The sequence below is a fragment of the Cupressus sempervirens genome, chromosome 1 (genome assembly GCF_028749045.1).
Source record: "Cupressus sempervirens isolate cs-2001-9-10 chromosome 1, ASM2874904v1, whole genome shotgun sequence".
Taxonomy (NCBI): domain Eukaryota; kingdom Viridiplantae; phylum Streptophyta; class Pinopsida; order Cupressales; family Cupressaceae; genus Cupressus; species Cupressus sempervirens.
In genome coordinates this window covers 287,856,911-287,870,854 of record NC_143118.1, presented here as the reverse complement: position 1 = coordinate 287,870,854, position 13,944 = coordinate 287,856,911, and positions in this window count along the sequence as shown.

The window sequence follows — 13,944 nt, the reverse complement described above, 5'->3', positions numbered from 1 at the left end:
GGGTTGAATATATGGAAGAATACCATATTTATCAATGAAATTTTAATGAACTTGGGTGATCATGGAAAGTGCTTGATCTTGATGTTGGAAATTTGTTCAACACTCCCCTTAGGATTTGCGGCAAGGGCTTAACTACCTCATGTGTACTATATTTTGAGTGGTCATATCAAAAATTGATAGATCAATCTTTTGGTGCAATAGAAACACCACTCTAACAAGTGGTATTAGATCTTGGTCATAGGTTTGAATCTTCAGGCCTTTGGGTAACATTGAACGGAAGATTGTTGGAAATTTGTTCAGCACTCCCCACAAGATTCATGATAAAGGATTAACTACCTCTCGTGTACTATATGTTGAGTGGTTGTAGTGAGAGAATTGATAGATATATCTTTTGGTACAATGACAACCCCAATATAACACCCAAGTGGTTCTTTCTACATCCAAAATGTGATTATGCAATTATAATTGTGATGCTAAGTCAATTAAGCTATCAACCACTGAAAGATTGTGATCTTCTTTGATAAGATCTTGGGATGATTGCATTTCCCTGTGCATGACCTCCAAATGAGATATTAATATATATTTAGTAGAGACAAATTTGGATCTCATGTTGTTATCAGGTGCTTGAAGCTTGACAAATTCTACCTGAGCATTCAATAACTTATTATAGTGATGTATATTAGTTTTTGCTAATTGCAAAATAACATTGTTGGATCTCTACATCTCAGCATGAATCTATTGCTTTTTTTCTTGAATGTTATTTGTAACTATTTTCACATGTAATTTTTGTTTTTACAAATTTTGTACCCTTTGTATAACTTTGTCATATTCTGTACATGCTCTTGTAACTAAACTTTCTTCTTGGCAATTGTTGTAGAAAATTTATCGACAACCTTATTCTCAAATATTTTCACTAACCAATCTATGATTTTCTCATTCAATTCTATATCACCAACATTTACTTGTTCAATAATATTTACAAGTTGGGTAACTATTGGGGCTTTGCCATTAACATTTTGAATATCAAAAACATCAAAAAAAATGTTTTTAACATTATATAGTACCTTCTTTTGTTTATGCTCTCTCCTTAGTTCTTCTTTCTTCTTCTTCTTCTTTGCCAAAATTTCTTGTAACAAAATTATTTTTTTTGATGTAAAATTTTCCAAGTCTAATAATGGCATTTCAATTACTTCATCCAAACTAACTTTAATATTTGGTGAGGTATCTTTTATCGATTTACCTATACTTGATGAAGGAGTGTTGTTGCTTGACACTACTTTGGAAGTGTGAAGGGGTTTCACCACTTAGTCATGTTGGTGCATCAATGCTTGAGAAAATAATAGTTTCATTTGTGTCAACTTTGTTCACCTCTTTATATACCTTAATGTAAGGTGCTGACATAATTTGAATTTCTACAATTTTGTCCTTTATCTATGTCTCTTCCTCTTTAAATAACTTTGTGAGCCTTGATTTCTCAACCTCTAGAGTGTCAAGGGTGTCAGCATATACTAGTGACATATTGCCTTGTGAACTTGGAACACCTAACCTTTCTCCACTACTTTGATCATCTTTGATGGTCACTATCTTAGTTCCTTTCTCTATATCTATTTCCTTAGTGGATAACCCACAAATGTTTTTCCAAAGTAATTCATCTTGTTTCATTACAACTTCAATTTTATTTTGTAATATCGTAAAGATTCTATGCTTAGGAATAAATTTGTTCCTATACTTTTCCAAAAAAATTCCTTCTAATCTTGTGATAGATCAAGCATTACCTTGACTAGAGTGTTAGTTCTTATCTTTTTCTCTTCGACTTCCTCCTACTGTCACCTTATTTTAAGTCTATCATACAAATTTGTGGGTATACTCTTCTCAACTTCATTTGGAGCTAACTTATTATTAGAAATCATAACTATCATAGCCTCCTCAACTTTGGTTCTGTCAGTATTATCCAATGTATCATATTTTATAAATCTAAAATTGGATAATCCTAAAGATATTCTAAGATCTACATGTACCTCATTTATATATCTTTTTCAGCATGTGGGTGGTCCTTTGACCAATCTCCTTCTCTTTTGTTTAGATACACTAGTCTCAATAGTCTCTACTACTCTTTTGTATATCAATCTGCTTGGCACTAATAGTTGCCCGAGTCCTTGGCTTAGTTGGTGGTGGAGGAGAGGGGGGTGTCACCACTGGCTTCTTTTTAGTTATTTTAGTCTTCTTACTAGGTGGAGTGACAACAACTATGTCTTTACCCTTGTCTCCTTCTGCTTCATCTTCCTCATCACCACTACCCTTTTCTTCATCTTCTCCAAGACCCTGTGTGATCTATAGTGGTTCCTTGCCTTGGCCTAGGGTGCCTAGTTTTTCCTCTAGGTCTTCAATCATTCTTTTCCTTTTCTTCTCCTTAGAAGACATCTTAATATTCATGGTTATTTAGGCCTTCTCTTCACCATATTTTCCAAAAGATTCAACTTCTATGTCTATTTCTTCTTTCAATAATGGAACAATGCTTGCATTCACTAAGTCACTATCAATTTCATAATCAAAACCTTGTAGCCAAGCCTTCCTCAAATTTTCTACCTATACAAGTGTATTATCTATATCTACAAAAAAAATATATATCATTGTAATACCTAGTTACCAATTCTTCAAGTATTCTCATCCTCATCTTCATTCTTTGCTTGAATTTCTCAAAGTAAGGCTCCATGACATCCTCATAATTTTCTCTTAATTGAGTAATGTATTCACTTATTTATCTTTTCACTAGTTTGTTTTGTTCTTAAACAATATCAACAATACCAAGAAAATATTCATGTATATAAAAGAGAATACACATAAAAAGGGATCCAAACTTACATATTGAATTATTTTCTTTCCTGATGGATGCCAGATTTTTTGTCAATTGTAGGCTTTGAAGCTCAAAAGGATCATATTCATGATCTTTCATTACTATTTTCCATGCTTGATCCATTGCTAAACATGGCACATTTTTTAGTCTTCTTGACTAGTAGAATTTGTAAGCTATAACCCTCATTGCAAATTCAATTAATAGATCTAAAATATTTATAATGAAAAAACCTCATCCATTTCACTCAACATCTACATTTTCCTCAATTTCCTCTCAACTTAGGTATTGCATGGTTTTCTTCTTCTAAGGTTGGATATCCTGTAACCTTCTGAATCATTTTCTTCATGATCTCTATGGGTCCATTCTATATCCAAAACTCCATGTCATGGATCATGCTTAGAATAATTTCAACCCATTCAATTTTGAAATTCTTGGGGAATTCTAGGGTATGAGTTAACCCTTTTCATTCAACAACTTTGAATTCCTCATTTAAGACTCCTTCATTGCATAGTTTCTCATATGCTTCACAAATTTCATAATATCCCACTTCTTTGATCTTACACATATAACAACTCCTTACATCATGGATCATAATAACCTTGGGTGATATCAAGGATAACACGCACATTGAATCTCCTTTCATTGCAATTTCTAAAGCAACACAAAACTTAGGTGAAGGAAGTGTCAATCTTCACCGATTGAATTTTACTAACCTCTTGGCTCATTCCAACAAAGGATGAAGCTACCATTTTCTCTTTTTCAAGTTTCAAAATCTTTTCTTTCTTTTTTATTACATGACACAACTTAGATCTTCACTCAATCAATCTTCTCATCTCAAATTCTCTCCAAATCTCCTTGAAATCTTTTGCTAGTCACTCAGATCACCAAATTTCTTTGTGCTCTTGAAATTTTTATAAGAGGTGTGAAATAATGTTTTCATATTTTGATATATACCTTCTTTTGGTCGATTTAGGGTCTCCATTAATGTTATGCACTCAAGTAGGTGGAAGCCAGCTATCTCGATCAACATTAGTGCCTTTGAACTAAGTCTTTACCATATAGCTCAATCTCTTACATCTCACCCAAACTCTACCATTTGACTCAGCCTATACACTTGTTTACTTCTAAAGTTCTTGTTCCATGTAATGCTCAGTCGACACATACAATTTTCCTAATGTTCGACATCCTTTCACAAATATGTTCTTATGCATCTTTACATATGTAAATATGAACTTTGGCATATTTCATGTAAGGAATTGGTATATGATATATCAATTAAATATACAATTTCATACATACCTTTTTAGTTTTATTTTGAGATGACATAATCACCTTCTCCATTGGATTGAGTGACATCAACTCCATTCACTCCTCTATTTTCATCTTTTGTTTTCTTTCTCCATGTTTGATTCATCTCCTTGTTTACTTATTCAATGTCCACTTAACCTTTTCTTTTGTCTTTATGTGATTTTGTGATGGTACTTGAGTCCTACAGTTCTTTCTTAAATGTCCAAATTTATGACACTTGGAACATGCATTGTTAGGTGCATAATTCTACCTCTGATTTGTCCAATGGAGTTTTGTCTTTGATCTACATTCATATGATCTATGCCCATACTTTTGATACTTATAGAAATATCCTTCAAATCTAGGTGTGGTAGTTGCATTCCTCATTCTTGACCTACGCTCATGTATTTGATGTTCTTGTTTCTTGTAGTTAAAACAATAACTAGTAAATTTGGGTTAAGGATTTTGCATACCATGTTTAGTTCAATAGATGTTTGTAGTATGACCCAATTTTCCATAGTGATAGCATGTTGGTTTTCCCTTTGAATTTCCATTCCTTGGTTATCCATTGCTAGATGATTCTCCTTTCTCAGTGCATGAATGTCCTAAGCCATTAGTATTGCCAGATAACTTCACAAGTTATTCAAAGTATTTCATTTCTTCATTTGGTTTGTTGAATCTTTCCATAAACTCTTTGCCAATCTTTAGTTCATTCTTTATCCTTAGTTCATTCTTTAGTATGTCCTTTTATGATCTGAGATTTTTTATTTCCACATCCTTTTGATTTTATTCCTAGTTTTGATGCAGGAGCATCCAGATGTATGAGGGCAATTCTGTGTCACCCAAAAAAAATATATACTTAGACTTAGTTTCTGTTTCATATCTTTACATTTTTGGATACCCATTTGGGTCAAATAAAGGTTCCAACTCTCACAGTTCCACTATCAGTGTGTTTGAAATCTCAAAAAAATAGGAGCATGCAATTTGGCCATCATTTTGGTGACCTAGAAGGTGTGAATTGGCCAGATGAATGTAATTGTGATTTAGAGAATTCCAGAAAAAGAATCAGGTCAAAAGGCCCCATGGTTTGAAAGTTATTGCAGTTTTTCAAGTTTTGGAGACCTCCTAAGAATGCTTCAAAGTCAGGTTTGGGGCATTAAATGACCTCGAAAAGGGTCAAAAAATGGGCGACGAGAAAAGCTTGTCCATAGGGCCATAGAGCGCTTCAAGATCTTTTTGAAAATGTAAACGGTTCGTCAATTGGAGCTACAGTTCAAAAGTTATGCCTCCCGGAAGTTTGGCTACCGTTTCTGGATTCTTCTGGATTTGCACCGACTTCTAACGCAGCCTCTAGAACCTTCTATTTTGTCGGTGGATGCCTACTATCACTTTCTAGAATGTACTCCTAGTCCTTAACCCTCCGGGGTCTATTTAAGGAGATTTTTGGCATTGTAAAAGGCAGTTTAGAGTGGAGTTTGAGAGGAGGTACTAAAAGGAGAAATTATCTCCAGATTTATGCTATTGTAAGCCCTTAGGGCATGTTTTGAAGTTTATTTTCTCTGCACTGTTTGTACTAGCTTATTTTCTAAGTTAATATAATTCTCCCTTTCTATTGGTTCCATTGTGTTCTTGGGTTGTGTCCCCATCAAGTTCACAATCATTAGTTGATTCATCATGTCTAGTTGAGTATTCGTGAGCTTTTTCACATCTGATATCCTTTCTTCAAGTTTGGCATCCATTACCCTTTTGTATTCCTCATCCACAACCTTGTCTTCTTTACCTTTCTTCTTTTTCTAGGTTAGTTAACACAATATTACTGATTGGATTTCATGTTCTCTTTTCAGTCCTCTTATTTCTTCATTCATGATTTTGTTCTTTTCAAGTAGATCTACAGATACTTTTTTATTTTTATTGATTGGTTCATATATTCCTTCAGCCTTAACTTCTTCATAAGATTTTGTTTAAATCTTGGATAGCCAATTCCTTTCTTCTTTTTAGGGACTTTTTCAAATCTTGTCTTTCATTCTCAATTTTTTATAGTATGAGTTGAATGCCAATAACTTGATTGTTAATAACCTTGTCCATTTTATAAGCCTCCATCTCCAAGATCTAATTTCCAAGCAATTAAGCTTCTAAAATAGAACCAATTTTTTGATATGAATCATTGATTTATGGAAGTATACATAGGATAACAAGATATTGAGAAAGGTGTGGGGGGCGGGTGGGGGGAGGTGTTGTGGGGTGAATTGGAATTTTAAACACTTTCTATAATCATGAATTCATTCACACATTCACCAATTGTCTTATAAAATGTAAATATAATCTATCACATGCAATAAAATAAACACATAACACAATATTTGGTTACCAAAAACCCTCCAAGGTGAATGTAAAATTGAGGTTGGGATGACACCCATAAATCTTCACTACTATAGTAATAAATTTGACCTCTTAGGGTTAGAATATTTGACCATAATATATGATCTAACCTATGAGGGGTCTACCCTATTAAAATATTTTGATATTGTTAGGTCTCAGCCTATTAGAGGATTTAACACTTACAATAAAGTAAGGAATCTATTAGGATATTTACAAAGATATATCAAAATCACTCTATTAAGAAATTTACCTTGATTCAATTTGACTAGAACTGATTAAGTACCCGACTCTCGATTTCAAACCAATCCTCTATTTTGATCTAATAAAGCTTTTCTTCCCCTTCAGTACACTAATTAGGTCACTTGGTTTGCTAAGAGATAAAAAAACTCTCCTACTTGACTTGTGATATGATCTTGATCCTTCACTTCACCATTCTTATATTACTCCTCTCTTTATATTATAAACACTCATACTTGACTTGTGATATGATCTTGATCCTTCACTTCACCACTCTTATATTACTCCTCTCTTTATATCGTCTATCACACTGCCATTCACTTATCTCTCTTCACACACTCTAATCTAGGTTAAAATCTTCTTTATTTAAAGAGATCCACAAAGAATTTATATATGCGACTGAACCTATATAGAGAAGCTCAGTTGCAATGATGAATTTCTGACTCTACCTAGTATATATTATATATGTATATACATATATATAAATATATATTATATATATTGATGTAGGAGCATCCTAGGTTGCCTTGTAATCATGCTCTTTTCTTCATTCTGGTAGTTATCACCAAGTTTTTAGTACTAACAAGTAGTGTTAACCAAGTACCAATAGTACAAACTAAGTTTCAATAGTGTTAACTGAGTTCTAACAATGTTAATTGAGTTAGTGTTAACCATTAATGTTAACCAAGTTACAGTGTTAACCAAGTCCCAGTGTTGACTGAGTGTTCCTTCATGAGGAGAGTGAACATAATATTTTTTGATGCTCAGTTCCTTCTTTGACTAAATTTTTCTATGATTGGTTCTTAGCTTGAGATGATTTATCAATATTTAATTTGGATCATGAATTTAATGATAGGAACTTGTCTTAGGATGAGTGTAGATCATTTTAACATCAAACTTTTTGTTATGTATTTGGTTTAATTTAGAGAATGACTTAGATAATTTAGAGTAGATTTTTATAGAATTTTGAATTCGAAGTTGGATTATGGATCTTGAAGTTGTATTTTGTAATTGGCCCTGACCCAGAAGGCCTTATAGCTAGGCATGTATGTTGATAATTTGATGAATCAATATAAGTTTTTTTTCTCTCTCTCCTTGATTTTTTTCTCTATATGTTTTGTTTCATTGTGTTTACTCAATGAGATGTTTGAATAGTTAGGTGCACCTCTAGCCCTACTTGTTCATTCCCTCCTTGCATTAGGTGGTACCAGAGCTTGAGGTTCATCCTTGTTGATATTACATCGTGTCAAAACCTAAGTTGAATATGGCTATATGGTGGAAAATCTATGGATTTTACCTATAACTTGTAGAGGGTTACAATCTTGTAGGAGCCTATTTGTAAAGATGGTTGAAGGTAGAGGAAATGATGACACTATTATTATGGACATGTTGAGACAAATTGCATCCAGATTAGATGCCATGGAGACAACCTCAAGGAGAGGAGCACATCTTGATGATGTGATTTATGATGAAGCAATAGCATCAAACCCTTAACAAAAATGAAGGAAGATCAAAATGAGAAAATATTATTGAGAGTGTTGTCCAGGACACATTCAAATACTATTGTAGAATTTGTTCCTTATGATGAAAAATTGGACACTAATGGTGTGTTGGATTGAATCTCTGATATGGAGAATTTCTTTGACTTTGAAAATACTCATGATAGTAGGAAGATGACAACTATAGTCACTAGGTTGAAAGGTCATGCCTCACTATGGTGGTACTATTTGCAAACTAATAGACAAAGGAGAGGAAAGGGGAAGATCAAGACTTGGCTGAAAATGGTAAACAAAGTGAAGAAGTTCCTTCCTATTGATTATCAAGTTAACTTGTTACAAATGATGCAAGATTTGAGAGAAAAGGACATGAATGTGAGGGAGTACTTAGGAATTCTATAGATTGGACATTAGATTTGGATATGTGGATGATGAGGCTAAGAAAGTCACAAGATATTGCCATGGATTGAAATCTTGAATTCAAGATAAAAAATTTTGTGAAATTAGAAAGTGTGGAAGAAGCATACCAATATGCCTTAAAAGTTGAGGAGATCTTGAAAAAGAAGCATGAACAACAAAAAAGAGGTAGAGGTGGTATATTCAAGAGAGGCAGAGGTAGACCTTATAGATTAGAAGGTGGTAGATCTGATAATCTTGTGCAAGATAAGGGAAAATACAAATGGAAAAATGATGACAAAGGCAAGATTGAGTGGAAAGGTGGTAATTCTTACTGAGGAGGTACTAGTTCTTGCTGAGGAAGAGTAGTTCTTATTCTAGAGGTGGTTTTCATGGTAATTGTTTTAAATGTGGTAAATAAGGGTATAGATCCTCTGAGTGTAGATACTCTTGTGAGAATGAACAAGGTAATGCAAATGATGTGATTCAAGGAGACCTTGAGGGTTTATCAAGTGGACCTGAGGTTGGAGAAAATATGATGGTAAGAAGAACTTTATGTAATAAGGGAATTAATGAGGAACATATCCTAAGGAGAAGTATTTTCAAGACTAGATGAAAGATGGCTAGAAAATACTATAAAGTGATCATTAATAGTGGAAATTTGACAAACTTAGCATCAGAGGATTTGGTTACAAAGTTGCAATTATAGGGGCTAAAGCATCTTAAACCCTGTCATGTTTCATGGATCAGGGATGAGCATAAGATATTGGTAAGTGAAAAATGTGTTGTTGAGTTCAAGACTGGAAATTACTTTGATGAAGTTCTATGTGATGTTTTTGATAAGAAAAATAGGTTTAATAGGGATCCTAAAATCCAATAGTTAAAAAAAAAACCAAGGCTGGTAATAAGCATATAAAGCCTAGTCAAACATAAACAAGTCACATGGTTGATAATAATCATGAAAGCCTAGCCAAACACAAAGGCCAATGAAAAGGCCAGTTCAACTTACATCCAAAACGGTAGAACAAGAAAAAGCCAACTTGACAAAAAACAATAGTAAACTAACAACTAAAGACAGGAATAAATAAAACTTGATTACTCTTTTGTCTTTTGCTCGAGCTCTTGCATTATCTAAGCTACTTCATAGACTTTGTAAGTCTCCTCAACAATCTACTCCTAACTCTTCTAGGCTTCATGATCTAGGCTGCTGAAAGTAATTTCTGTCACTACATCCTCTTCCACTCTAGCTCTTTCCTTGTCCTTGTCCTCGCTCTCACTCAGCAGGCCTCTAGCTTTTAACATTCCAATATGGGATAGAATGTTATCATTGATAGAATTGAGGATGGAAATCATCTAGTTTGCCAGATTGTGATTAAAGTTTTCTAGGTTCAGGATTCTCTTCTCAACTAAACTAATTCTATCCTCCTCATTATTCTGATTTCCTAGACTTGGCTCCTTCCTACTATTTTCCATTTGGCCAATTTTTTCCTTGACCTCTTCCAATTCATGGTAAAGCCATTTTATTGACTTAAAGTTGTTAATAATTCTATTGTGAGCATTATTCAATAGATTCATGCTCATTTCCCTAGCATTATCTATTATTACTAGCATAGATGGATTGATGAGTTCTTTGAATTGGAGCTGGCCCTATTTTTATTCTAAAATTTGGGGATTCATTGTCTCTTTGACAATCATCATCTTGGATTTTCTAACATTAAAATTTCTCCATGCATTTTGCCTATCCTTAATAATCACTTCTCCACCCTCTCCTCCAATTTTCTCCTTCTCTTGTTCCTAGGGATGAATAGGGGAAAGAGGAATAATAAAGATATCTAGCCCTGACCCCAAAATCCCCTTAGCATCCATATATTTTTCCCTCTTCCTTTTCTTTGCATCTGGTTCCTCCCTCTTAATTTCCATCTCCTCCTCATCATCATCATTAGATTTTATGTCCTCACCTTCCTCATTGTTTTCTTTATCACCCTGGCCTGTAATTTTAGGCCCATGTCCTTTAGGGCTCTTCCTACTTGGGATAATAGGTGAGGGAAAAATTTTCTCCAACTCTTTAGCCTTATTTCCAAAGGAAACTTTTTCCTCCCCCTCTAAGCTAATACTTTCAATATCCTCTGAATTAGAGGAAAAACTAGAGTTGTCTGAGTCCTCAAAGGCATCCACGCCGAGCTGAGGAGATTTGCTTAAAGTTTGGGCTTTAAAATGCTCATAAATTAACAAAAATAATCCCTCATGAAGGGTAGGATTCATAGAGGGATTTTTATTGTATCTTGTGATAGCCTTTCTCATACAAATAAATAAATAAAAGGGGAAAGAAATCTTGATGCCATGATGGAAATAGTTGAGAAAAACAAAGTGATGGGTTCTCAGCAAGTCAAATTTGGTATCCAATGAAATATAGTCTATAATAGCTCATAAAAAATACCTCCAATTTTTTTTGATGGAATCCATTTCATAGTACATTTTGCATTTTACTAGATCACTCTACTCCTCTATTTTCTTTGCAAAATCTTTGACCGCATTCATCGACAGATTCTTGTCTCTATAAAATTTGAAAGCCTCCACAAGAATTTTAGACACAAGAGAAGTGACTTTCTTTGTAATATGAAATGAAACTCCATTCACTTTAACTCTCCCATCCTTTTAAGAGTTCACCATACTGTTAGTTACATCTGGATCAAAGCCATGGAGTTTAGGAATGTAATTTTCTATACCTCTCTTCTCTAATTTTTCCCATACTTTTGCCCTTTCTTTCCATTTTTCTACTTCCCCCATAGGCTTCTTCCTACTTTTTCCCCCTACCATTTCTATGCTCTCCACTTGTATAATTATCATAAACACCAACCTCTACAAACCCTTCTCAACCCTTTGAAAGATTTTGTTTTTGCATGTCTGAAAAGTGCCAAAATAATTTTCTATACCCCAATAAAAAAGGCGGACAAAAATATCAAACCCATGAAACATGTCAATATGACACTAATAACTTCACCTCATAATTTTATTTTCCATAAATACCATAATTACAATAACTCACACCCCATCTTGCATAAATTAACATTATTACAATAAGATCTCCACCGTACTTCCCTAGATTTTTTCCAATTCGATAAGACTCCTCACTTCTTTTAGAATATTTCCACCTAAATTCCAAGTCATTGCCTTATCTTGCTTGACTAATTTGTAGGTGAACCAGTCTACCATAGGGTTAACTTCCCTATAAACATGGGTGACATGGACACATTCAAAATTTTGCAGGAGATTTTAGGTCTCTTCAATTAAACTACCAATAGACCATGAAGGTTGACTGATTCCTTACCTCATAGTTTTTCTTTATGCTTCTATAAATCTTCTCTCTTAGAAAATAAGTAGGTTCCTCTCTATCTCTAAAAATTCTATTCTTTCTTTCCTTCTAGATTCCCCAACAAAAATTAGGCAAAGTCCAAGTGCTTAAATCTAGCAAGTCTGAAACCTTGAACATTCTTATCCAATGGCAAAAGAAATCGAACCCAAACTTTTTTGTTATGTTGTCCCAAACCTCCCTTGAGAAAGGGTAATGTATAAACATATGATTGACTGATTCCATCTAATTCTTACAAAGGATACACCTATTAGGCATAACATGACCTCTTTTTATCAAATTATCCTATGTAAGAATTTTGACTTGCAAGGCCATCCAATAAAAAATATTAATCTTTGGGGTAAGCCTAGGTAACCAAACTTTTGCCCAAGGGGGTTTCTATTTTAGGCTCCAAATGGAATTGTAACTTGAAGCTAATAAGTAACAATCATTAGGATTTTCACCCCATACAACTTCATCCCTTTTGTTATTAATAACCATAGCATTCAACATAGTCATGATCGGCTTGAGATCCTTAGAGATAACAGATAGGTCTTTCCATCCCTAGTTAGTTCTATAATCACTAACTCTCAAACCAAATTGCCTAATAAAATTATTAGCCCACATTTCAAATGTAGGATTATTAATAAGAGGTCCTTGTAGTAGCCAATGATCAGTCCAAAAGAGAATATCCTCCCTATTCCCCACTTTCCAAACAACCTTAGCCTTGGCTAGCTCTCTTGCTTTAAGAATACCATTCCTAATAATGGACCCTCTCGAGATGTCCTCATTTTTTAGTAAAAATTGGATTGAAGGTCTTTGAAGATACTTATAAAAAAATACATCTCTCCATTCCCCAATACTATTAAAGATGCACCAAATCTATTTGGCTAGGAGAGCCATATTAAGATGCTTTAGTTTCCTGATACCCAATCCACCATAGCACTTTGGAAGAGAGACATTATCCCAAGCCACAAGTGGATAGCTATTATGCCCTTCAAGAACTGACCACAAAAAATCCCTCTAAATCTTTTCCATTTTCTTTGCAAATTTAATTGGAATCCCAAAAAGGCTCAAGGCATACATTGGGAGGTTCTAAAGATTAGATTTAACCAAAATGCATTTGCTAGCTTGACTAAGAGAAGTCCCTTTCTAGCCCACTAGCTTCTTATTGAACTTGTCAATGATCCCATTCTAGAAGGAATCAGGAGGCTTAGCACCCAAATGGAGTCCAAGATAAGTAGAAGGAAGCTTTCCCACTCCGCAACCAAGGGTCTTCATAATTTTCCTCTTCCTGTCCTTTGGAGTACTAATAAAGAAAATCAAGCTTTTTTCCCAATTAATAAGTTGTCCAGATCCTTTAGTGTACAAATCAAGAATCCCCTTCATAACCTTAGCCTCCCTAACTAAAGCTTCCCCTCCCATAATTGTATCATCTACAAATTGTTGATGAGAAAAAGGATCACACCTGGAAGATATTTTAAACCCCTTTAGCCTTCCTACTTTTTTTTTCTTCTCAATTAACCTTCCAATACATTTTACCAAAATAATGAACAAAATAAGTGAGAGGGGGTCTCCTTATCTAAGCCCTCTCAAAGGTTTGAAAAAAAATAGAATGAGCACTATTAACCAAAATTTCAAGACAAGAAGTTGAAATTAGTTGAGATATAAGCTTACAAGCTTTCTAATCAAAGCCAAAAGCTGGGAGAACCAAACCAAGGAAAGTCCAGTCGACTCGATCATAAGCTTTTGAAAGATCAAGTTTGAGAAGCATTCCATCTCTCTTTCTAGCTTTCATTGAATCAATAACTTCATGCACCATTATGATCGAATCCAAAATCTATCTTCCAAGGAAAAATCCCATCTATTGTTGATATATGATCAAAGAAAGAATTGTTATCATTCTAGAGGTAAGCACGTTTGAGATAATCTTGTAGAAAGAGTTA